Source organism: Lissotriton helveticus, chromosome 7, assembly GCF_964261635.1.
Source record: "Lissotriton helveticus chromosome 7, aLisHel1.1, whole genome shotgun sequence".
Lineage (NCBI taxonomy): Eukaryota > Metazoa > Chordata > Amphibia > Caudata > Salamandridae > Lissotriton > Lissotriton helveticus.
The window spans coordinates 618,568,556-618,591,551 of record NC_136068.1 but is presented as its reverse complement, the minus strand read 5'-3'; positions in this window follow the sequence as shown (position 1 = coordinate 618,591,551).

Here is a 22,996-nt window from a genome sequence, read left to right as displayed (position 1 = left end):
ACTGTGTATGCATATTGCAACATATCCAACTGATCAAGGTGTGTTTAATGATGACAGAATTTGCATGCAGGTCAAGAAAATAGATTAGTGTGCTGGATATTTTGTATAACAATTTTTCAATCCTGCTTATTTTCCTTATTGACTGCTGATTACCAACATTTTTTTAAGCAGTATGCATGTAAGATGGCAATATGGACCCTACCCAATTTGTTTATTCTACCTTGTCTGTGCACACCATCTATAGAACTAAACATTGATAAACCTGGGGGTCTGCTTTTTGCTCTTCATGCTACTTTTTATAATTTACACCACTATGTTCATGGAGAAGATTTTGGGACATTGAGAAATTACCATTGGATAACAATTAATAACTTGCTTTGCACCTATGGGTATTGATAGTGGCCTTAAGTAGCTGTCTCTTCTAGGGCAGTTACTAATTGTGTTCACTCTAAGAAGAACCAAAAAATCCTCTTGATAGAATTTGATACAATCATAGAGCACAGATTGTTATTTGAGAAGTTTGATGCAAAATATAGGTTCATATGCATTATATCTATCAATTCTAAAGACCCTTGAAATAATTTGATTTAATCTGTGATTGATGGGTCAAGGGACCCAGCAGAGGGGCGTCTCTTAATTTAAGATAATGTTGCTCCTGTAAGGCAACATTCAAGACTTTTATAATCATATGGCTTTTTATCACCCTCTTGTGCACATTTAGTGCTTCTTTCTCTGGAATATAGAGTTATTGATTTTTTCAAGTACTTTCGTTGTTAATGAAAATGCGAGTGTGCAGTATCTCTAAAATATTACACCTTAATGACATGCCGAGGAGTTTGGTGAATTGGGGGTAGAGTTAACCTCTGATCATGAGGCAAAGTGTCCCAGGGACAAGGCTATGAATAACATCTGAAAATTACAGTCAATAAAGTAAAGGACTCACTCAAATAATAAATTCTAGAGTGAAATTTGGAAAAACCATGAAGATTTATTACACAAATTCAAAAGGATCAATATAGAAATGTTAAATGCAGATGCAGCAACGTTCTTATTTGAAAGAATAAAGTCATTGCCATGAAGGCTCCCAGTAAATAGAACAATCCAGTATAAATGACCGAGGACCAGATGTACGACCTGCTAAATAGCGCCTTGCAAATTGCGTCGCATTTGCGACTCGCTATTTGGCATGAACAACAGTGTATTTAACACTGTTTGCGATTCCCAATGGGCTCGCAAATTGTGAGGTTCATGAATATTAATGAGCCTCTCTCAATTTGCGAGCACATTGGGAATGACAGGCCCTCCCAGGGATGGTGGCCTGCTGGGCTCAGCAGACCACCGTGTCTGGGACTGCTTTTAAATAAAGCAGCTTTTTTTTAAAAAAATGCAGCCCGTTTTCCTTAAAGGAAAACGGGATGCATTTAAAAAAGAAAAAATGAAACTAATTTTTTAAGTGCAGGCAGTTTTCCTTGGGACCACAGCCTGCCCTTAAAAAATAACATTGCAATCATTTGCAAAAGGGAAGAGGTCCCCTAGCAACCCCTTCTCATTTGCGGTCGCTATTAGGAAGGGAACTCCCCTGTAGGGAACATGCAAATTAAGTGCAAAAAAAACTCATCCATCAGAGGGCCCAATGAAGTACAAAACAATATGATCCAAAACAAACACACTAGCGGAATAGGGTATTATTGTGTTAATCATAGCAGTGGTCAATAGTTTCTGGGATGTAATGGCATATTTTGTAATTATTGGTAGGACAGGGTTTCCATAGAAAGAATGTTTTTTGATTTTCTAATAGCTTTTTTGTACCGTTTAACAAATCTTCATTAAGCTTTATAAAATAAAAGTTCATCACTCTCCGCTCCTTCATGAAGGGTGACCCATAAAGCAGGGGCTGGAAAACATAGGTAGTCCAAAACTGTTGCATTCCCATCTTATATACCATAGGAAATTTCAGGAAGTGATACAGAAAAACAACAAAACAGAATAACACCAAATTTGCCAGAAAGTTATATCTTAACTGATTTCTGTGATTCAGTGTACATGTAAATCAGTTCAGCTGTTTTCTTGGTGGAATTGGCGGAATTTGGGGTGGAATTTTGGGCACTCCACATTACGCTTGTAGTGCAGAGTTCCAGGCAAATTCGGCCAACCGTGGCAGAGGGTTTTTCTCACACATGGCTCAACAACAGTAAGTTGTCAAGCGCAAGTGATATTTAGAATGCCCTAGAAAAACTTTCAGTTGCTGGGAGGTCACCCTGCATGATTTCTCCAATGCTGGAGGTCACGGCTGGTCAGAAAGACAGTGCTCAATTTGAAAATCTACTTGAGCAGCAGCAAAACCAGCTTGAGAAGCTGCACCCTCTGGTACTCCACGCAGTGCTATTTGCACTGATTTTTCAGGGCGGAACGAGTACTCGGCTGTAAATCACAATGTGACGTGACTATTTATGCCCATTCACAACATTTCTGCAGAGTGAAATTCTGCTGAGTGAAACTCTGTGAATTCTGTCCAGGCCTACTGTTTCAAGTAATGTACATTTAAAGATATGCTATGTGTGGTCATGAAGAGATTACAACAATAGCTATATCTTGGTGGTTGGTCCTACGAAAGCACCGGGTACTCTAACAGTACTCTAACAGTACAGTTTATTCTAACAAATGAAGCAAACTAATTGGTTGAGAGACCTTTTCTTTCCTGTTACTGTTTTCGATCCCTCTGCACTGTTACCTGCCATACTGAACTAAGCAACCTGATTTGCTTTGCCACAACATGAAGAAAAATGTTGAGACCGTCACAGGGAACCCAGACAGTGTCCTGAAAATAAATTAGTAAAAACCTACATAGTGCATGGTAGAGGAACTCTGACACCTAGTACTTCTGGGGAGGACCCTTGAGGGAAACCCCCAAGATAAAAATTAAATGTGGGAGCCTTGGTACAGCAAGACAATGCAAGCTTCACAATCTAAAGCTTGCATGGTCTTGCACTAGTGCTCTTGAGCATTGGTACCATGGGAGTAGTAGGGTACAGCCAAATACATTTAATAGAATAAATGTGAAAGATGTGGGGTGAAGGTGCTCAGTATTTAGGATGCCAGTGAGTGGTTGGACTCAGGCCCTGGTCAAAGGCTATGAGGTGCAGAGGGTTGCTTACCCATCAGGTGTTGGCTGCAGCCATACCTAGTGGGGGTTAGTCACATACAAGAATTGGACAGAGGGTCTGGCCTGCGGTGCCTAACACTATGCATTACCATACGGAATTGGTTGCAAGGCCTGGCCAGAGGCAAACACTGTGGGAAAACCTCTGCAATGTAAAGCCTTTGGCTGTGCAGCGTAGGGGGCTTACCACCTACCGGAATTAGGTGCAGGACCTGACCACAGGCCAGACCCTGTGCCCAACAACACACTGTGCATGCTTAAAGGCCTACAGTGGTTATTAAAGGTCCACTTCTTTGTTATACATGTTCACATTATGTTTGGGCATTACTCTGGAGTGGGCCTTTAATGTCCAGCATAAACTACTACACAGGCTATAAGGATACATAAGGACATTTTGTTATCAAAGGGCAGGATAATATTATACCCTAATTGTCTGCTGCAAAAGGCTTCTGTTGCCATTAGCGTCCCTAACCTCTTCAACTTGGACTTGTATTAGCAGTTATTGTGGTGGTAGACAACATAAAACAGTCAGTCTTGCTAAACGGAGTCTGCCTATTGATGATAAGCACTATCTCCATATCGGCTAGTATGGTCTGGAGCAATTAAGGATGAGGCTCCTTCATCCTGCTGAGTCTTCCTCTACGCAGCATTGAGCTGTGTGGCGTGCCATGTCCTGAGATGATTCAACATTCAAGACATACCAAAGGAATATTTTTTTTAGTACTTCTGAAAAATTGCTCCTCACACAGGGTGCAGGTCACTAGTTTCACAAATACTTTTTCTTTCCCTGGGTTGTACCTGGAAATACAGGTGATGGACTGTGAGGCTCCTCAGCTTCCACAAGTATTTTCTTTTTTGTCCCTTGCTCTTCCTTAGAACAGCATTGGTAAATCGAGAAATTACTGCCAGGTAATAATTATTGTTCTGCTTTACATACACCCATATGCATTGGTTGTGATCTTAAACAATGGTGTGCAATAGAGCCCTTACTAATGGTTTCACTCTAAGATGCACCAAGACCACCTCCTAATGAATCAGATTCAATCAGAGAGCACATAATTTGATTTAATAAGTTTGATGGGAAAAAAAAGTCTCCAACATGATTTTATACTGCTTAATATCCTTAAAAAGAATGGATTATATCTATTATTGATAGCTTAAGGGTCTTATTGAATCGGATCGCTTGACTCCAGACAGTACTGTTTCTGGAGGTGAGCAGTACACACGTTACACAATTGTATACCTAAATGTGTTTTCAGTACCACTCTTGTTCACCTTTAATACATTTTTTCTCTAAAATATGGAGTCATCATTTGTTCTCAAGCACGTCCTCTGTTCAGGAAGGAATTCCAGAATTAAATTAGTATGTAAAATGTACATTTATGGACGACCTTCTACATAATTATAAAAATAACATTGCATATCCAAATGTGTATTACACATTTTTATGCTATTTAAGTGAGAAATATATTTCTTTTGCCAAAAACATTGGTTAAAATATTCACGTAAACAACACAGTTTATGTTCCTGTATCAAGAATATGAAATAGAATTGTACATCATCAAATACTTCCATCCGGGAGCAATTCTTAAAAAATGCATTAGGTATTTCAAAATCTCAAAAGCTTTTGTATACGTACTTTGGCTCGAAAATCTATGCAATTATCTGGGAGCAGACTGGTTAAGAGAGCTTGGCACCACCATTTCTCAAACCTTTCATTTGGAGGAAAGTGCGGTCCATGTCAAATATTGACACACACACCTAAATAGTGAGATGATCTAACCACATAACAGAATCCTCAACGTAATAAAAATGAGAATGTTTCAGACATCATACTCCTACCTTCATCCCAAACCAGCAGTCAATGCAAATGTAATGAATACTAACAGCTCAAATGGGCAGCTACTGCCAGACCAACTGACAGGAAAGAATCATATAGAAGAGTTTACCTCATTACTGAATTGTCTTTCCCTACTGTTCGACCTATAGTTCAGAAAAACCTATCACCGAAGCCACATGTACCCCATATCCACCACCATTTAAACCCCAATATTCAACCTTATACTCTACCCTATGCCTTCACTCACAATGTTGTATTTTAATTCCTGGTTTCAAGTGAAGTTCTTTGTTGCACCTGTTATTGAAGATAAACATTTATTCAATAATAAATGAGTAAATAAATAAACATATAAATGCACGTGCCAACTAGTAGTGCACACTGACTTGGAAGATATAGTCCTAAAACAGGTGTTAAATATACATTAAATAATCCCAACCAAGAATGTACTGCGAAACCTTGCAATCTCCGAATTGATCCAGAGGAATCAGGGGCATATTACCAATAACATGCGAAAAATATCGCTATCGATATTTAGCGGGAAAAAGTTTATCGCCTAACATCACCTGGAAATATCGCCGCCGTAGCGAGGTATTACCAATACTCCACTAGGCGGCGATAATTCTCCAGAAATGCGATAACAGCATGCAATAGAAGTAGCGTGACGACGCTAACCCGTCGCACGCTAACGTTAAAAAAAGCACGTTGGGCCTATCAGCGATGATTATCGCTAAACCAATAGGCCCAAGGCTACCATATAACGCGTTAGCGGGACGAACAAATGCCCGCTAAACCGAAAATCGTTGCTAACTATTGAAAATACTGAAAATGATGGTGAGCAGCCAGGGACCAGTGCAGAGGGCAGAAACAACTCCCAGGAAGGCCAGGCTGAGACCCAGGGAAAGGCCAAGAGGAAGAGTAACCCAAAGTTCACTTCAGATGAGAACCAGGTACTGGTTGAAGAGGTGACACGACACCAGCAGGAACTCTTTGTGAGTTCCACCGTCACCATGGCGAGGAAAAGGGATATATGGCAGGACATCATGACCAAGGTCAATGCCGTGGGGGAGCGAAAGAGGACAGTGGACGAGTGCAAGAAGCGGTGGCACGATACGAAGAGCAAAACTAAAAAGAAACTGAGAGTGAACCTAAGGGCAGCAAGTGCGACGGGAGGCGGTGGACCAGCTCCACAGGAGGAGCTGGATGAGCTGGAGGAGCAGGTGACCAACATCATCAGTGAGGAGACTGTTTTAGGAGTCGCAGGCCAGGATACTGCTGTACTGGAAGTCACACAACAACACCAGGGTGAGTGTCAAACAGGGACGGGTGGAAGTGGGTGGATGGGCACAGTGGCACTCATGTACCATGCAAGTCATTACATTGCATACCCTCATGTTCTGTACAACAAGTCCTGGAGAGCCCTGGGCATGCTGGCATAGGGACACATCACCAGGAGGATGAGGGCAGAAGTTTTGCTGTTGCACAGTTGGCTCATGATGTCGTCAGTGGCGGACATGAGTTCTGGCAGGGTGCTGTGGACTTGTATGATTCAGGCCTGGGATGGGTACAGGATGTTGTTGTCTACCAGGTGGTGGGCCAGATGCATGTTGAGCAATTCCCAGTGATCCGCCCTGGAAACAGGAGAAGGGAGATATGCTGGAAGCACTTGAGGTCCTTGTGGCCTGGCTTCGGCTACTTGAGGAGGGTGTAGATTTTGTTGTGTTCAAAGCTCCATGGAAATGTTGCTGTTCTGTAGTCAGCTCAGATAGCAGCATCTGCCATGTTATATACGTGGTGTGGGAATAGGTGTGACGGGGAGCATGAGTGGATGGAGTACATAACCTTGTGTATCTCGTTGCTGTTGACATTGGACCAGGAGGTCAGGTGGCATGCGCTGCTGGTGTACACAGGGGAGGTGGGCCCTGGCATAGTTTGGGTGGGTGTCGTGTTGAAGCTTTCATGGATATCAGCGAGCTAGCAGTGGAAGAAGATGGCTAGCGAGTTGCACAGTTCTACTGAGGGAGTCATGTTGTTGGTGTTGGCGCTGGAGTTCGAGAGTTCCCTTACGATGCAGAAGAGCCCCTTGCTCCCGTGTGCGTTGTCATCCAGTTAGGCTTTGAAGGAGCAACCCTTGGCCAATCACAAGAGGTGGTGATGTATGTGTATGGCATCCTTGTGGTCTGCGTGGTTGTCTGGAGTGCATATGGTGAGCAATATCCACTCCAGTTTCCGGCATCCAACTCCGGAGGCACACCAGCACATTGATGAACGTGGCGGCTGGCCTGCTGGTGTGAGTTTTACAGGGTTCCTTGAGTGGCACAAGTGTGTTGTCACAGTTGTACATACACTGCCTGAGGTGGCGGCCTGCAGCGTTGGAGTTGGTGGAATTGTTGTGTGGCCTGTGGGTAAGGGTGGTGATTAGCTGGCCTACAGTCACTCTCCTCCAGCAGTGGTGAGTTACCCGTTGTGTGCGGTGGTCTGTGGACTGTACATTGAAGGGGGAATGGATGCAGCAGGGTACAGTCCTTTGGAAACAGGTGGTGTGTACTAAAGTAACGTGGGTGCCTGTGTAGAAGGTGGTGTCCAACGTGTGACCAGCGGCGTGGGTGGAAGGGTAGGTGGGTGGGTAATGTGACAAGTTGTCTGAGGCTGAGGTTGGCTAGTGTGGCCGACAGGGTTCTGGAGTTGGTGTTGTTCTTGTTCCTGAGCTGGAATGTCAGCTCCACGAGGAGGATGTAGTCTGTGGAGGTGAGTACATGGTTGCAGGCGAGGTAGGCGAGGGATTTGCTGAATTGAAAATGTGGTCCAGTGGGGGCTGGAGATGAGTGTACCTCTGAGGGTGGTGTTGGGGTCGGTGTGGATCTGGAAGTGGAGGTGTCTGGCAGTGTTGAGGAATTAATCTGCATGGGTGGTGAGCTTGAGGGTGGAAGTGGTGAACCAGTGCGTGGCAGTGGTGAATCAGAGTGTGGCACTGGTGAACCAGAGGGTGGGGTGAAGAACAAAATGGTGGCAGTGGTGAACCAGAGGGTGGCAGTGGTGAACCAGAGTGTGGCACTGGTGAACCAGAGGGTGGTGTGAAGAACAAAATGGTGGCAGGTGTGAACCAGAGGGGGCTGTGAGGAACCAGAGGGTGGCGCAGCTAAACTGCCTAGGAGACCTGTGTGTCTGAGCCCTGTGCTGCAGAACTGCCCCTGAGCCCGCCCAGTGTGAATATATTATTTTGCACAATTGCCTGTGAGCCCTCAGGGTGTGAGCACATATTGTGCCAAGTGACCCCCTGCCCCCAGTACATATATACCAGTAACGCACAGCACGATCATGCTCTTGCACCATGAAGTCTTGTGCCTGGATGCTCCATATCTGTGTGGGTGGTACCACCGTCAGTGCAGTCAAAATGTAAAGTCATAACTACCTACACAGCACCAATAAACACGTGTCCCCCTTGGCACAGGTATGTGCATGTACCATGCGTACAGCACCTGCATGCCACTGCACCCTACTGCCCAGCACCAGCATAGTCCTGTATGGGGCATTTAAGTATGAGATGGGACATTGTCCAGCAGCAGCAGCTGCATGCGCATGAACACACTGAGCAGGATCTGAATGGCTATGTACAAACACGCGCAGTAGAGCAATCTTGGACATCTGAAGGATTCTGGGATCCAGAGCCAAACGTATATTAGCATCTATTACTTTCCCAAACGCCATCCCTGTGAAGCTCCTGTGACAAGGTGCCTGCATTCTCCTCACCTGCTGCTCTGCTTTGTCTCTGACCCTTTCTAAACAAGATCCATGTGAACTCCCATAGAAGCTCTCCCTGTTTGACAACCTCCACCACACACTAGCAGTATGAAACATCTTCTCGGCCGTCCCCACTATAATGGCCAGTTCACTCAAGGGACCTCGTTGCATTATGGTGTGCTGGCAAAGTGACATGCACATGTGGGCACATATTTGTGCAAATGGCTACAAAATCCACAAGTACGCCTGCAAATTTGCTAACTTGTGGACTGTCTTGCCATTTAGTGCAAAATAGCTGAACGCAAAGTAGCAGATTTTGCCCATACACAATAAATCCAATGTAACATGTCAACCATACAAGTCAACAGATACCACAGCTAAGGTTTACTTAACACTATACATGCATCCCAGCAACAGGTTACATCCAAAGTCACACATACAGGGATCACTCCACTGATGACCTGAGAAGCATACAATGTGTCAAGACCCACACTCTGCAACCTACCTGACACCATTGCAAGTAGTAATAAATTCAAAAGTATTTATTGTATAAAATATAACCTATCTAAAACTACACTAAACACTAAAACTAACACTATATCTAAAATCCCTACACACATATTAAACTAAACTATACATGTAATACTAACTATACACTACTACACAAACTAAAAAAGGACATCAACCCCCCACCCAAAGAGAAAAGAAACTTAGCCCCAACACTATCTTAACCTCTCAATTCATTCATTCATGTTGTCTGAAAAAAAAATGGAAATGTCAATTCCAAAACAAGGACACTGGGTCATTTGCCTATCATCATATTATTTGGCGCAAATCACATACCACATGGGAGGCAACACACATGTGACATCCTGTAACGTCTCAAAGTGACCTGACACTATAATTGACAAGCCCTACTTTCCACAATTCAGGCCATGGAACGTGACATGACAGTACATGGCAGGTGTGATGTACTGACAAATTAGACGCTAAATGAGACAGTGATAACATGTCACCATTGTGCATCCTGAGTGTGTGCAAGTAGTCCAATTAACATTAGTAGTGTGGCACTACCCCTCCATGGGCAGCACCACCCTCATCTGACCCTGTGACACACTGCTGCTACTGCTGTACGATGCACATGTGCAGACATGTGTGTCTATCTGAAAATGTGTACAGTTCATGTAGTCACTGACAAGACTGGCACTCTTTTACATGGTTGCCAGTGTGGCTGTATGTATATGTCAATGGAAACTGAATGTAAGCTAAGCCTACATGCATGGGAAGAAGACTGGGACACCCCTACCAACAACAGGTGTCAATAATATCAAGAAAGTTCTCCACAATATTGCTGCGTACATCGGCAGGAAACAGCTGCAAAACCCGCTATAAAGGCCTTGACAATATACACCTGAGAAATCACATAGCTGTCCTGGTCATGGGGTTAAGGATCTATCCTAAGTCCAATGCTGTTCAATCTATACTTGAGCCTGCTGGGCAACGTCGGGAAATTGTACGGCTCCTAAAAGCGTATTGTATGCTGACAATAACCAGTAACTGTACGTGTGGGACAGACTACTCTGACACACGTCTCTGTTGTAGAGTAACTAGAAGAGCATCAACAAACTCAAACTAAACAGCAGTAAAACAGACATCATTCAGTTTGGCAGCCCTGAGGTATCTTGGTCACATGAAAGGTGGCAGCTGGAACTGTGCTCCTGGCCCCCTTGCAAACATGTGATCTTAGACCTACGACTAACAAAACAACATGCCCTGTCCTGGACAAAGCTCGTCAGCCTGGTAATTGTCACCTGCTACGGGTTCATGTGTAAATTATGGAATAACTTCAAATGCCATCCTATTGAAGCAAGGAACCCTTTGCTGCAGGGCCTGCCCATCAGCCAGGCCGATTACAGCAATCCTCAGATTTAAATACTACATTGAAAAATGTTTGTAAAACAGCAGACCCTGCAGATTCTGGCAGCCACACTGACTCCGACCTGTCGCCTATAACCCCTTCCACACCTACATAGAAAATACACCACAGGCTCATCATGCGGCAGAAAAGGCAGTTTAACAATCAGAGTTGCATGCATGACATCCTGTCTAACCCTGGACCTAAATACCTCGTAAAGGAGAAGAACTGGGATGGGCAAAATAGACCACTTAGATCCTGGTATAAAACATTCATGACCCAGTCTTGTGTTAGTCCCTCTCAACATGGCTATGCTAGGTAACTTCTCTTGCCCCTTGGAGGTGTAATAAACTGCCCCCTCACCCATTATCCATCTATCAACACAAACTCTTCAGTAAAAGTTGGTAAACTTGCCTGTTCCCAATATGATGTGCAACATTGCCTGGAACCTCTATGGCACAGTTTCATCTGATTTACACTGTAAAAGGACCTTGAAACCTTGTGTGGATGATATGTGATCTATTCATACCTTCGACATGACATGACCTTAACATGGCCTGATATGGGAATGTCTTAGGGCATATTAGCTAAACCTCAATGTCCGCTTTAGTGGCAGTGTACTGCAGATGAAGCGTGGATACATCTTCTGGCTGGTCTTGATAATATGTAGCCATGTGTGAAAATCCAGTAGTGTAATGCCTGCATGATCCCTGGATCATTGACTATTTAGCTATAATCTGTGCTGGATGTCATGCACAGGAAATATGAGCTGTTGCATTGTCCCATCATGGACAAAGTCACAACTCAGATAGATATGTGTCTAACCACACTCTTATTCATATTGTCTGAATAATAACATAAATATACTCAGCACCTTGTGGCCAAGTGACATGCGGAACGCACCAGCATTGCAAAACTACTGTGTGTTGCATTAGTTAATGACATCCATTACATCACACATGGCAATTTACATTACAATTACTCACCAGTGGGTTTTGGGTCCCTGAAACGATCCACGTCACCCTGCGTGATGGGTCGCCGACCATCTGTGAGTGAACCAAATAAAATATGTGTCATTGCATGGCATCCAGAAACGTTACATAAACATGAGGAACAACTTTTCAGTCACAGGAAATACAACATCACTTTGTAGGGGATTCACACATTGTACTAATGACTCTGTGCACTTTGATTGGCATGCACACATGGGCTTGCTGATGCAGTGGTGGCCAAACATAACATCACCGCAGTCATACATGTCCACACAGGCATCATGTGTAAGTTGTACTGCATATGATGTTAACTGTGCATTTAGTAAGAGGCTGATACACAGTCCTTTGGAATTTAAAACACTCTGGAGCTGTCAAACTCACGCATTGCATAATCACCTGGCAAGGATATATCTACACATGACCCATGTACAGGGGCCGTGTAGATACAGTACTGCTGCTCATGGATTTGAGCATCTGCCACACTGTGTACTGTCCTGCACATAGGTCACACACACACTGGCACTGCTCAGATATGTACAGTTACACATACTGGACACACACACATCATCCTGCACACAGTCGCAGCTCACATCTCTTTGACTGACTACAGCTGTGATGGGCTCATAAATGCTGTAATTGCAAACACAACAATGATGGACAGAATGTGGATCAATGTCACACATTCACCCCAGTCCAAGGATCTGGGCCCAAATCCATCGTTTTTCCACTCCACACCACCCTGGGTTAGACAATGGCGATATGCAAATCAGAGCTGACCCTGTGCCCCATGGGAACAGTCCAGTCCGAACTACAAAAGCCATGTCCTTCCCAGAACGGAAACAAGCATCCGAGGACCGGCCCGGTTTCAAGGTAACACCTCTCATCAGCCCGGCTAGCTTGATTCCAGTGGTGTGGAGTGCCTGGGACTCACGTCTGAGCATCCCCAGTACACTTAGAGCAGTAATTGCAAACACAACAGTGATGGACAGAATGTGGATCAATGTCACACATTCACCCCAGTCCAAGGATCTGGGCCCAAATCCATCGTTTTTCCACTCCACACCACCCTGGGTTAGACAATGGCGATATGCAAATCAGCGCTGACCCTGTGCCCCATGGGAACAGTCCAGTCCGAACTACAAAAGCCATGTCCTTCCCAGAATGGAAACAAGCATCCGAGGACCGGCCCGGTTTCGAGGTAACACCTCTCATCAGCCCGGCTAGCTTGATTCCAGTGGTGTGGAGTGCCTGGGACTCACATCTGAGCATCCCCAGTACACTTAGAGCGGTAATTGCAAACACAACAATGATGGACAGAATGTGGATTAATGTCACACATTCACCCCAGTCCAAGGATCTGGGCCCAAATCCATCGTTTTTCCACTCCACACCACCCTGGGTTAGACAATGGCGATATGCAAATCAGCGCTGACCCTGTGCCCCATGGGAACAGTCCAGTCCGAACTACAAAAGCCATGTCCTTCCCAGAACGGAAACAAGCATCCGAGGACCGGCCCGGTTTCGAGGTAACACCTCTCATCAGCCCGGCTAGCTTGATTCCAGTGGTGTGGAGTGCCTGGGACTCACGTCTGAGCATCCCCAGTACACTTAGAGCGGTAATTGCAAACACAACAATGATGGACAGAATGTGGATCAATGTCACACATTCACCCCAGTCCAAGGATCTGGGCCCAAATCCATCGTTTTTCCACTCCACACCACCCTGGGTTAGACAATGGCGATATGCAAATCAGCGCTGATCCTGTGCCCCATGGGAACAGTCCAGTCCGAACTACAAAAGCCATGTCCTTCCCAGAACGGAAACAAGCATCCGAGGACCGGCCCGGTTTCGAGGTAACACCTCTCATCAGCCCGGCTAGCTTGATTCCAGTGGTGTGGAGTGCCTGGGACTCACGTCTGAGCATCCCCAGTACACTTAGAGCGGTAATTGCAAACACAACAATGATGGACAGAATATGGATCAATGTCACACATTCACCCCAGTCCAAGGATCTGGGCCCAAATCCATCGTTTTTCCACTCCACACCACCCTGGGTTAGACAATGGCGATAAGCAAATCAGCGCTGACCCTGTGCCCCATGGGAACAGTCCAGTCCGAACTACAAAAGCCATGTCCTTCCCAGAACGGAAACAAGCATCCGAGGACCGGCCCGGTTTCGAGGTAACACCTCTCATCAGCCCGGCTAGCTTGATTCCAGTGGTGTGGAGTGCCTGGGACTCACGTCTGAGCATCCCCAGTACACTTAGAGCGGTAATTGCAAACACAACAATGATGGACAGAATGTGGATCAATGTCACACATTCACCCCAGTCCAAGGATCTGGGCCCAAATCCATCGTTTTTCCACTCCACACCACCCTGGGTTAGACAATGGCGATATGCAAATCAGCGCTGACCCTGTGCCCCATGGGAACAGTCCAGTCCGAACTACAAAAGCCATGTCCTTCCCAGAACGGAAACAAGCATCCGAGGACCGGCCCGGTTTCGAGGTAACACCTCTCATCAGCCCGGCTAGCTTGATTCCAGTGGTGTGGAGTGCCTGGGACTCACGTCTGAGCATCCCCAGTACACTTAGAGCGGTAATTGCAAACACAACAATGATGGACAGAATGTGGATCAATGTCACACATTCACCCCAGTCCAAGGATCTGGGCCCAAATCCATCGTTTTTCCACTCCACACCACCCTGGGTTAGACAATGGCGATATGCAAATCAGCGCTGACCCTGTGCCCCATGGGAACAGTCCAGTCCGAACTACAAAAGCCATGTCCTTCCCAGAACGGAAACAAGCATCCGAGGACCGGCCCGGTTTCGAGGTAACACCTCTCATCAGCCCGGCTAGCTTGATTCCAGTGGTGTGGAGTGCCTGGGACTCACGTCTGAGCATCCCCAGTACACTTAGAGCGGTAATTGCAAACACAACAATGATGGACAGAATGTGGATCAATGTCACACATTCACCCCAGTCCAAGGATCTGGGCCCAAATCCATCGTTTTTCCACTCCACACCACCCTGGGTTAGACAATGGCGATATGCAAATCAGCGCTGACCCTGTGCCCCATGGGAACAGTCCAGTCCGAACTACAAAAGCCATGTCCTTCCCAGAACGGAAACAAGCATCCGATGACCGGCCCGGTTTCGAGGTAACACCTCTCATCAGCCCAGCTAGCTTGATTCCAGTGGTGTGGAGTGCCTGGGACTCACGTCTGAGCATCCCCAGTACACTTAGAGCGGTAATTGCAAACACAACAATGATGGACAGAATGTGGATCAATGTCACACATTCACCCCAGTCCAAGGATCTGGGCCCAAATCCATCGTTTTTCCACTCCACACCACCCTGGGTTAGACAATGGCGATATGCAAATCAGCGCTGACCCTGTGCCCCATGGGAACAGTCCAGTCCGAACTACAAAAGCCATGTCCTTCCCAGAACGGAAACAAGCATCCGAGGACCGGCCCGGTTTCGAGGTAACACCTCTCATCAGCCCGGCTAGCTTGATTCCAGTGGTGTGGAGTGCCTGGGACTCACGTCTGAGCATCCCCAGTACACTTAGAGCGGTAATTGCAAACACAACAATGATGGACAGAATGTGGATCAATTTCACACATTCACCCCAGTCCAAGGATCTGGGCCCAAATCCATCGTTTTTCCACTCCACACCACCCTGGGTTAGACAATGGCGATATGCAAATCAGCGCTGACCCTGTGCCCCATGGGAACAGTCCAGTCCAAACTACAAAAACCATGTCCTTCCCAGAACGGAAACAAGCATCCGAGGACCGGCCCGGTTTCGAGGTAACACCTCTCATCAGCCCGGCTAGCTTGATTCCAGTGGTGTGGAGTGCCTGGGACTCACCTCTGAGCATCCCCAGTACACTTAGAGCGGTAATTGCAAACACAACGATGGATTTGGGCCCAGATCTTTGGACTGGGGTGAATGTGTGACATTGATCCACATTCTGTCCATCATTGTTGTGTTTGCAGGTACCGCTCTAAGTGTACTGGGGATGCTCAGATGTGAGTCCCAGGCACTCCACACCACTGGAATCAAGCTAGCCGGGCTGATGAGAGGTGTTACCTCGAAACCGGGCCGGTCCTCGGATGCTTGTTTCCGTTCTGGGAAGGACATGGCTTTTGTAGTTCGGACTGGACTGTTCCCATGGGGCACAGGGTCAGCGCTGATTTGCATATCGCCATTGTCTAAGCCAGGGTGGTGTGGAGTGGAATAACGATGGATTTGGGCCCAGATCTTTGGACTGGGGTGAATGTGTGACATTGATCCACATTCTGTCCATCATTGTTGTGTTTGCAGGTACCGCTCTAAGTGTACTGGGGATGCTCAGACGTGAGTCCCAGGCACTCCACACCACTGGAATCAAGCTAGCCGGGCTGATGAGAGGTGTTACCTCGAAACCGTGCCGGTCCTCGGATGCTTGTTTCCGTTCTGGGAAGGACATGGCTTTTGTAGTTCAGACTGGACTGTTCCCATGGGGCACAGGGTCAGCGCTGATTTGCATATCGCCATTGTCTAACCCAGGGTGGTGTGGAGTGGAATAACGATGGATTTGGGCCCAGATCTTTGGACTGGGGTGAATGTGTGACATTGATCCACATTCTGTCCATCATTGTTGTGTTTGCAGGTACCGCTCTAAGTGTACTGGGGATGCTCAGACGTGAGTCCCAGGCACTCCACACCACTGGAATCAAGCTAGCCGGGCTGATGAGAGGTGTTACCTCGAAACCGGGCCGGTCCTCGGATGCTTGTTTCCGTTCTGGGAAGGACATGGCTTTTGTAGTTCGGACTGGACTGTTCCCATGGGGCACAGGGTCAGCGCTGATTTGCATATCGCCATTGTCTAACCCAGGGTGGTGTGGAGTGGAATAACGATGGATTTGGGCCCAGATCTTTGGACTGGGGTGAATGTGTGACATTGATCCACATTCTGTCCATCATTGTTGTGTTTGCAGGTACCGCTCTAAGTGTACTGGGGATGCTCAGACGTGAGTCCCAGGCACTCCACACCACTGGAATCAAGCTAGCCGGGCTGATGAGAGGTGTTACCTCGAAACCGGGCCGGTCCTCGGATGCTTGTTTCCGTTCTGGGAAGGACATGGCTTTTGTAGTTCGGACTGGACTGTTCCCATAGGGCACAGGGTCAGCGCTGATTTGCATATCGCCATTGTCTAACCCAGGGTGGTGTGGAGTGGAAAAACGATGGATTTGGGCCCAGATCCTTGGACTGGGGTGAATGTGTGACATTGATCCACATTCTGTCCATCATTGTTGTGTTTGCAATTACCGCTCTAAGTGTACTGGGGATGCTCAGACGTGAGTCCCAGGCACTCCACACCACTGGAATCAAGCTAGCTGGGCTGATGAGAGGTGTTACCTCGAAACCGGGCCGGTCCTCGGATGCTTGTTTCCGTTCTGGGAAGGACATGGCTTTTGTAGTTCGGACTGGACTGTTCCCATGGGGCACAGGGTCAGCGCTGATTTGCATATCGCCATTGTCTAACCCAGGGTGGTGTGGAGTGGAAAAACGATGGATTTGGGCCCAGATCCTTGGACTGGGGTGAATGTGTGACATTGATCCACATTCTGTCCATCATTGCTGTGTTTGCAATTACCGCTCTAAGTGTACTGGGGATGCTCAGACGTGAGTCCCAGGCACTCCACACCACTGGAATCAAGCTAGCCGGGCTGATGAGAGGTGTTACCTCGAAACCGGGCCGGTCCTCGGATGCTTGTTTCCGTTCTGGGAAGGACATGGCTTTTGTAGTTCGGACTGGACTGTTCCCATGGGGCACAGGGTCAGCGCTGATTTGCATATCGCCATTGTCTAACCCAGGGTGGTGTGGAGTGGAATAACGATGGATTTGGGCCCTGATCTTTGGACTGGGGTGAATGTGTGACATTGATCCACATTCTGTCCATCATTGTTGTGATTGCAGGTACCGCTCTAAGTGTACTGGGGATGCTCAGACGTGAGTCCCAGGCACTCCACACCACTGGAATCAAGCTAGCCGGGCTGATGAGAGGTGTTACCTCGAAACCGGGCCGGTCCTCGGATGCTTGTTTCCGTTCTGGGAAGGACATGGCTTTTGTAGTTCGGACTGGACTGTTCCCATGGGGCACAGGGTCAGCGCTGATTTGCATATCGCCATTGTCTAACCCAGGGTGGTGTGGAGTGGAATAACGATGGATTTGGGCCCAGATCTTTGGACTGGGGTGAATGTGTGACATTGATCCACATTCTGTCCATCATTGTTGTGTTTGCAGGTACCGCTCTAAGTGTACTGGGGATGCTCAGACGTGAGTCCCAGGCACTCCACACCACTGGAATCAAGCTAGCCGGGCTGATGAGAGGTGTTACCTCGAAACCGGGCCGGTCCTCGGATGCTTGTTTCCGTTCTGGGAAGGACATGGCTTTTGTAGTTCGGACTGGACTGTTCCCATGGGGCACAGGGTCAGCGCTGATTTGCATATCGCCATTGTCTAACCCAGGGTGGTGTGGAGTGGAATAACGATGGATTTGGGCCCAGATCTTTGGACTGGGGTGAATGTGTGACATTGATCCACATTCTGTCCATCATTGTTGTGTTTGCAGGTACCGCTCTAAGTGTACTGGGGATGCTCAGACGTGAGTCCCAGGCACTCCACACCACTGGAATCAAGCTAGCCGGGCTGATGAGAGGTGTTACCTCGAAACCGGGCCGGTCCTCGGATGCTTGTTTCCGTTCTGGGAAGGACATGGCTTTTGTAGTTCGGACTGGACTGTTCCCATGGGGCACAGGGTCAGCGCTGATTTGCATATCGCCATTGTCTAACCCAGGGTGGTGTGGAGTGGAATAACGATGGATTTGGGCCCAGATCTTTGGACTGGGGTGAATGTGTGACATTGATCCACATTCTGTCCATCATTGTTGTGTTTGCAGGTACCGCTCTAAGTGTACTGGGGATGCTCAGACGTGAGTCCCAGGCACTCCACACCACTGGAATCAAGCTAGCCGGGCTGATGAGAGGTGTTACCTCGAAACCGGGCCGGTCCTCGGATGCTTGTTTCCGTTCTGGGAAGGACATGGCTTTTGTAGTTCGGACTGGACTGTTCCCATGGGGCACAGGGTCAGCGCTGATTTGCATATCGCCATTGTCTAACCCAGGGTGGTGTGGAGTGGAATAACGATGGCTTTGGGCCCAGATCTTTGGACTGGGGTGAATGTGTGACATTGATCCACATTCTGTCCATCATTGTTGTGTTTGCAGGTACCGCTCTAAGTGTACTGGGGATGCTCAGACGTGAGTCCCAGGCACTCCACACCACTGGAATCAAGCTAGCCGGGCTGATGAGAGGTGTTACCTCGAAACCGGGCCGGTCCTCGGATGCTTGTTTCCGTTCTGGGAAGGACATGGCTTTTGTAGTTCGGACTGGACTGTTCCCATGGGGCACAGGGTCAGCGCTGATTTGCATATCGCCATTGTCTAACCCAGGGTGGTGTGGAGTGGAATAACGATGGATTTGGGCCCAGATCTTTGGACTGGGGTGAATGTGTGACATTGATCCACATTCTGTCCATCATTGTTGTGTTTGCAGGTACCGCTCTAAGTGTACTCGGGATGCTCAGACGTGAGTCCCAGGCACTCCACACCACTGGAATCAAGCTAGCCGGGCTGATGAGAGGTGTTACCTCGAAACCGGGCCGGTCCTCGGATGCTTGTTTCCGTTCTGGGAAGGACATGGCTTTTGTAGTTCGGACTGTACTGTTCCCATGGGGCACAGGGTCAGCGCTGATTTGCATATCGCCATTGTCTAACCCAGGGTGGTGTGGAGTGGAATAACGATGGATTTGGGCCCAGATCTTTGGACTGGGGTGAATGTGTGACATTGATCCACATTCTGTCCATCATTGTTGTGTTTGCAGGTACCGCTCTAAGTGTACTGGGGATGCTCAGACGTGAGTCCCAGGCACTCCACACCACTGGAATCAAGCTAGCCGGGCTGATGAGAGGTGTTACCTCGAAACCGGGCCGGTCCTCGGATGCTTGTTTCCGTTCTGGGAAGGACATGGCTTTTGTAGTTCGGACTGGACTGTTCCCATGGGGCACAGGGTCAGCGCTGATTTGCATATCGCCATTGTCTAACCCAGGGTGGTGTGGAGTGGAATAACGATGGATTTGGGCCCTGATCTTTGGACTGGGGTGAATGTGTGACATTGATCCACATTCTGTCCATCATTGTTGTGTTTGCAGGTACCGCTCTAAGTGTACTGGGGATGCTCAGACGTGAGTCCCAGGCACTCCACACCACTGGAATCAAGCTAGCCGGGCTGATGAGAGGTGTTACCTCGAAACCGGGCCGGTCCTCGGATGCTTGTTTCCGTTCTGGGAAGGACATGGCTTTTGTAGTTCGGACTGGACTGTTCCCATGGGGCACAGGGTCAGCGCTGATTTGCATATCGCCATTGTCTAACCCAGGGTGGTGTGGAGTGGAATAACGATGGATTTGGGCCCAGATCTTTGGACTGGGGTGAATGTGTGACATTGATCCACATTCTGTCCATCATTGTTGTGTTTGCAGGTACCGCTCTAAGTGTACTGGGGATGCTCAGACGTGAGTCCCAGGCACTCCACACCACTGGAATCAAGCTAGCCGGGCTGATGAGAGGTGTTACCTCGAAACCGGGCCGGTCCTCGGAAGCTTGTTTCCGTTCTGGGAAGGACATGGCTTTTGTAGTTCGGACTGGACTGTTCCCATGGGGCACAGGGTCAGCGCTGATTTGCATATCGCCATTGTCTAACCCAGGGTGGTGTGGAGTGGAATAACGATGGATTTGGGCCCAGATCTTTGGACTGGGGTGAATGTGTGACATTGATCCACATTCTGTCCATCATTGTTGTGTTTGCAGGTACCGCTCTAAGTGTACTGGGGATGCTCAGACGTGAGTCCCAGGCACTCCACACCACTGGAATCAAGCTAGCCGGGCTGATGAGAGGTGTTACCTCGAAACCGGGCCGGTCCTCGGATGCTTGTTTCCGTTCTGGGAAGGACATGGCTTTTGTAGTTCGGACTGGACTGTTCCCATGGGGCACAGGGTCAGCGCTGATTTGCATATCGCCATTGTCTAACCCAGGGTGGTGTGGAGTGGAATAACGATGGATTTGGGCCCAGATCTTTGGACTGGGGTGAATGTGTGACATTGATCCACATTCTGTCCATCATTGTTGTGTTTGCAGGTACCGCTCTAAGTGTACTGGGGATGCTCAGACGTGAGTCCCAGGCACTCCACACCACTGGAATCAAGCTAGCCGGGCTGATGAGAGGTGTTACCTCGAAACCGGGCCGGTCCTCGGATGCTTGTTTCCGTTCTGGGAAGGACATGGCTTTTGTAGTTCGGACTGGACTGTTCCCATGGGGCACAGGGTCAGCGCTGATTTGCATATCGCCATTGTCTAACCCAGGGTGGTGTGGAGTGGAATAACGATGGATTTGGGCCCAGATCTTTGGACTGGGGTGAATGTGTGACATTGATCCACATTCTGTCCATCATTGTTGTGTTTGCAGGTACCGCTCTAAGTGTACTGGGGATGCTCAGACGTGAGTCCCAGGCACTCCACACCACTGGAATCAAGCTAGCCGGGCTGATGAGAGGTGTTACCTCGAAACCGGGCCGGTCCTCGGATGCTTGTTTCCGTTCTGGGAAAGACATGGCTTTTGTAGTTCGGACTGGACTGTTCCCATGGGGCACAGGGTCAGCGCTGATTTGCATATCGCCATTGTCTAACCCAGGGTGGTGTGGAGTGGAATAACGATGGATTTGGGCCCAGATCTTTGGACTGGGGTGAATGTGTGACATTGATCCACATTCTGTCCATCATTGTTGTGTTTGCAGGTACCGCTCTAAGTGTACTGGGGATGCTCAGACGTGAGTCCCAGGCACTCCACACCACTGGAATCAAGCTAGCCGGGCTGATGAGAGGTGTTACCTCGAAACCGGGCCGGTCCTCGGATGCTTGTTTCCGTTCTGGGAAGGACATGGCTTTTGTAGTTTGGACTGGACTGTTCCCATGGGGCACAGGGTCAGCGCTGATTTGCATATCGCCATTGTCTAACCCAGGGTGGTGTGGAGTGGAATAACGATGGATTTGGGCCCAGATCTTTGGACTGGGGTGAATGTGTGACATTGATCCACATTCTGTCCATCATTGTTGTGTTTGCAGGTACCGCTCTAAGTGTACTGGGGATGCTCAGACGTGAGTCCCAGGCACTCCACACCACTGGAATCAAGCTAGCCGGGCTGATGAGAGGTGTTACCTCGAAACCGGGCCGGTCCTCGGATGCTTGTTTCCGTTCTGGGAAGGACATGGCTTTTGTAGTTCGGACTGGACTGTTCCCATGGGGCACAGGGTCAGCGCTGATTTGCATATCGCCATTGTCTAACCCAGGGTGGTGTGGAGTGGAATAACGATGGATTTGGGCCCAGATCTTTGGACTGGGGTGAATGTGTGACATTGATCCACATTCTGTCCATCATTGTTGTGTTTGCAGGTACCGCTCTAAGTGTACTGGGGATGCTCAGACGTGAGTCCCAGGCACTCCACACCACTGGAATCAAGCTAGCCGGGCTGATGAGAGGTGTTACCTCGAAACCGGGCCGGTCCTCGGATGCTTTTTTCCGTTCTGGGAAGGACATGGCTTTTGTAGTTCCGACTGGACTGTTCCCATGGGGCACAGGGTCAGCGCTGATTTGCATATCGCCATTGTCTAACCCAGGGTGGTGTGGAGTGGAATAACGATGGATTTGGGCCCAGATCTTTGGACTGGGGTGAATGTGTGACATTGATCCACATTCTGTCCATCATTGTTGTGTTTGCAGGTAGGGCTCATAAATGCTAACATCATCTGTGCCTTGCCACCCTTACTGGCATGTGGTCATTCACCATCACATAGTAATGTGAATGCAAGTGACACACAGAAAACCTCAGTCCCACATCTGGTCTTCACACTGCAAATATGTGTTAACACCTCAATGATAACGTGACTACTCACTCCAACTGTCAAATCATGGAGCTATACAAATAGGGACATTAGCATTGACTACTCACACACCTACTCTACTGTAGCACACCAAGGGACAGTATTACAGGTAATGGTGCATCCCACCAAATCAGCATGGAGGCAAGAGTAAATGTGCACCATGGCCCAACTCACATGTTGAGCTGCATTTCCCATGCTGCGCACCATGCTGCTGAAATGGCACAGATGCATCAGGCATCTGTGCTGTAAAGGCAGTGCATTGTAGGAGTTGTGAAGCATGTGCGGTGCTGC